This window comes from Chelonoidis abingdonii, chromosome 4 (assembly GCF_003597395.2).
Source record: "Chelonoidis abingdonii isolate Lonesome George chromosome 4, CheloAbing_2.0, whole genome shotgun sequence".
Classification (NCBI taxonomy): domain Eukaryota; kingdom Metazoa; phylum Chordata; order Testudines; family Testudinidae; genus Chelonoidis; species Chelonoidis abingdonii.
This window is the reverse complement of record NC_133772.1, coordinates 30,582,184-30,586,550: the sequence shown is the minus strand read 5'-3', so window position 1 is coordinate 30,586,550 and position 4,367 is coordinate 30,582,184. Positions and strand designations below refer to the sequence as shown.

At 44.9% G+C, this 4,367-nt stretch overlaps 1 pseudogene; it reads left to right on the top strand.

The window, feature by feature from the left end:
• The first annotated feature begins 1,486 nt into the window (after positions 1–1,486).
• LOC116831916 (olfactory receptor-like protein OLF2) lies at positions 1,487–2,390 on the top strand (annotated as a pseudogene).
• Positions 2,391–4,367: the final 1,977 nt, after the last annotated feature.

The following is a 4,367-nucleotide window of genomic DNA, read 5'->3' as shown; positions in this document are numbered from 1 at the left end:
GACAAAATGGAGGGGTCTCCCAGGGATTTTTAAAGACTTTCTCCTTTGGGTGAAGACCCCCTCACTCCCTGTGCAGAATCCAGTTAGAGTTTTAGAGTCACATGGGCAAGTCATATGTCACTGCATGATTATGTTCCTTACCAGCCTAGCCACGTTCCCAGGAAAGTTCAGATGTGGCTTGGTGTCTCTAAAAGTTCATTGTTAGCTTAAGTGTTTCTTGACTGGGCACTTTCTGAGAATAGTCTTTTCTCTGGAAGCTGACCAAATGCTTCACTGAGGCTACTTAAAATCAAACAAGTACCTAGCCAATATTCATAACTTTGAGTAAAAAATAATACATGCATGCAAATAGGATGAATATATCCAGTAAATGATAATCTTTGCAGAGATCTGTTACATGGCCTATCTAGTATAAAATATATTACAGTTATGTCATATTTCCAGCCATGAGTATATTTCTATAAAGAATTATGGGGAACAATGTTGCACTCTGTTGACCATGAGTTTGGGGAATATCCTCCTTTTTGCAGCCTGCCATGACATTGGCATTTTCAGTGAGGACTGCCCAAGGCACCTCCGGGTCACAGGAGGCAGAGAAGCCAGAAGGAGGAGTTGTGAGCATGACTTCTAGAGGAAGTAAGGGCATAGTGTTTCCTGGGCACAGACCTGGGGTGACAGACTTGGGAGTTTCTGAATACAGAGATTTCTGGTGGTTGGCTGTTTCTACTGGTGTTCAGGGAAGTGGGACTTTGCGTACATTCTTTAACACCCATCCACCAAGGATTATAACAAAGAATAGAGCTGTTTTGGATGATCAATATTTCCTCCTAATACAATCAATCCTGCAATGCCTCAGACGTTGGCACCACTTAGTAGAAGGGGACATCAACATGCCCTGAAGCACTGATAATACCAGCCAAGCCTGAATACCTGTGGCGGATAATTTCTGCTCCCATAGTGAGAAAGAGAAGTGTCATCATTGGGCCTGCCATGGATCTCCTTGGGGAGAGGTGATGACAACAATGTCCTTGTTCATCTGCAGCCATGGATCAGTGCATGGGCCCATCCCTGTGGTTACCTCACCCTTTCATGTCAGTTGAACACTACTGTCAGTCAGCAGCACACCTGTGATGTTACTGGGATATTTTCTAGGTTGGTGGCTGTGATATACCAGGGTCCAACCGAGACTAATCAGCAGCTCTGTCACACCTGCCTGCAACCTTGCAATGCCTTGCTGAAGTGGCTTCCACCTGGGCCACTCACAAACAACCATCTAGCAGGCAAATCATACCCTGAGCATGTGTGTGTAACTGCAGCCTGGCCGGGAATAGTTGGGCTACACTCAGGATCTCACCACCCTTAGTTCCAGGGGAACCCAACACACACCCCAATATTTGATTTCCCTCCCGAAATGTAAGTCCTGTGCTGCCCAGTCCTCTCCTGGACAATACATTTACATTGTCCATTATTTCTTTAGAAGCACTAACATGTCACCCTGGTGGAGAATGGAGGGATGATCTTGTTAATCACGATTGACCCCCGATTCCACACCCCCCATGTACTTTTTCCTCAGTAATTTGTCTTTCTGTGACCTCTGCTTATCCTCGATAGTTTCCCTTAAGATGCTGCTGAATTTCATAGCTGAGAAGAAAAGCATTTCATACTTTGCCTGCGCTGTGCAAATGAATCTCTCTGTTTTTACAGATGTTGAGTGCCTCTTGCTGGCTGTGATGGCGTATGACCGTTATGTGGCTACCAATACACTGCTCTATACGGTCACCATGTCCAGGCAGTGTTGTAAACGGATTGTGGCTGGTGTGTACGCTATGGGGTTTGTGGATTCAATGATATACACGTGTTTTATATTTCAGCTGTCATTCTGCAGCTCTAACATCATCAATCATTTCTTCTGTGACATCCCCCCGTTGTTGGTGCTCTCTTGCGCTGACACCCGTATCAATGAGATTGTGGTCTTTGCTTTCACATGCTGCATTACAGTGATCAGCTTTGTGACTGTGCTCCTCTCCTATGTCTATATCATCTCCACCATCATGAAGATCCGCTCTGCCGAGGGCCGGCACAAAGCCTTCTCCACCTGCTCTTTCCACTTGACTGTGGTGGTCCTGTTTTATGGCACCCAACTCTTCATGTATTTACATCCCACCTCCAGTTATTCCATGGGCACAGACAAAGTGGCCTCAATGTTTTACATGCTGATGATCCCCATGTTGAACCCCCTCATCTACAGCCTGAGGAACACGGAGGTGAAGGACGCTCTGAGGAGAGCAATGAATAAACTCCTAACCAATTCCTGAATCTGTTTAACGCTGAACTGGTTTTGTGATGGGGAGTGGAAACAGGTGAATTCAATTCCCATCCAATTGCAATGTAATTTCGCAGAGCCCGTGGTCGTATTGTTCATTATTATATTGTTAGTATTATTAATTTGCTTGTATTCCAACAAGGTCTGCAGGCCCCAACTCAGATCAGTGGACAAAACACAGGAAGCATCACAGGAAATGCAAATAAACCCAAGTGCATAGGTGTGTATGAGGTTTATAAATAAACAAAAGTGGATTTTATGAGGGGCAGGAAAGTTGAATTTAAATAGTTTTAGTAAACAAACAAAACGAGAAGTACAAAGCAAAATAAAACACGCGCAGGCTAGCTTAATAAACTCAGAAATCAGTTACAGATGTTATCTTCTTACCCAAGTTGTTAGTTCATGTAAAATACTTTTCAGGTCAGATGCCTTTTCTGACCTTGTCCAAGCCTTTGTGGGGTGGGGAGGTCGTTTCCTTAAGCCAGCTGAAACACTCATTTGTTTGCCTCCCCACTTGATATAGAACTTCCCCAAGGCGGGAAACCCTTCTTTGGAGATTCCCACCCCCTCTTGGAAAAGTATCAGCTTCAAGATGGATTTCAGGAATTGGTGAATGGTCACATGTCAGTGTCAGACCCCCAGTCTCCATTCTTCCTGAATTACTGCATGTACACTTGGAAGCGCTTGCAGTACAAAGCGCCATTCACAAGTTCATTGATTCTGAAGCAACCCTTAATTGGCCTCACTTAATAAGTCTAGCAAGTTTATATCTTATTCTCCTAACTCCAGACATTGAAAATAATAAGCATATGGAGTGAGTGTCACAACATGGCTTTGCCAGAGCCTGGAGAAAGTGGGAATTCAACCCAGGTCTCCCCACCTCACAGGTGACATCCCCAAATTACTGGGCAAAATACAGAGAGAAGGACACAACTGCCTCCTATGGTGGCTTGTGCTGCCACCGGCAACCTAAATCCTCCCCGCGATCACACACACATTGTTTGGACAAACAATATTAGGAGCATATTTAACACATTTGTGCATTGACTCAGCTTATCATAGTGCAGCAGCCCATTAATGTAGATGCTTCCACATTGATGGAGCGGTTTTTCCATTGATGTAGTTAATCACGTCCATGGACAGAATTATGAAAGTCAGTACAAGCTAACTGCTCGAAACATAGTATTGAAAGTTTCCCCATGCTCTGTGTGCAGAGCTCGGTTGATCTAATTTTAAGTATAAACCAGGCCTCAGAGAAGCTGCTGATCTAACATACCAGTTGGGAAATTTAGTTTCTATCTCCCTAGCCAGAGCAGCAAAATCCCGCTTCAGTTGCTTGTTCAGGTGATTGGAAATCATTCAGCTGTCCCAGCTTCCCAAGGCAGAGATTATTCTGATCTGATCGAGCTCAGTGTCAGGCTGTGTGTGTGTGTTGTGGGCACTTTGTCTCTCTGTGTGTGTTTGGTGAGCACTGGGACTACATGTGTGCATGTAGTGGGGGGTACAGGGAACTGAATGTCAAGCACTAACTGGCATTCCCCAAGCCACCCCACCCGCCGGTGCAGGCCCTTTCTGAGATCATAGAATCATAGGACTGGGGGCGCTACGAGGTCATCTATCTATCCCCTGCACTCCATTGGCAGGATGAGGTATATCTAGAGCATCCCCTGACAGGTGTTTGTCTAACTCGTTCTTAAAAATCTCCAGTGATGGACATTCCTCAACCTTCCTGGACAACTTATTCCAGTGCTGACCACCTTGACAGTTAGGAAATTTTTCCTAATGTCCAACCTAAACCTCCCTTGCTGCAGTTGAAGCCATTGTTTCTTCTCCTATTCTAAACTCTGTTTCATGGACTATAAGAAATAGGAAATAAATAAAATTAGCAAAGAATCAGGAGGGCGCTGGCATGCTTGGAGATTTTTGTAGCAGCATCTGCAGAGAACAATTATGTAACCCTTCTGCCCCTCTGAGTTGCAGCAACAAGGGCGGTTCAGTATCCAGCGGTTCCGTTTCAGTAACACAATGCATAACTGGCTCAAGA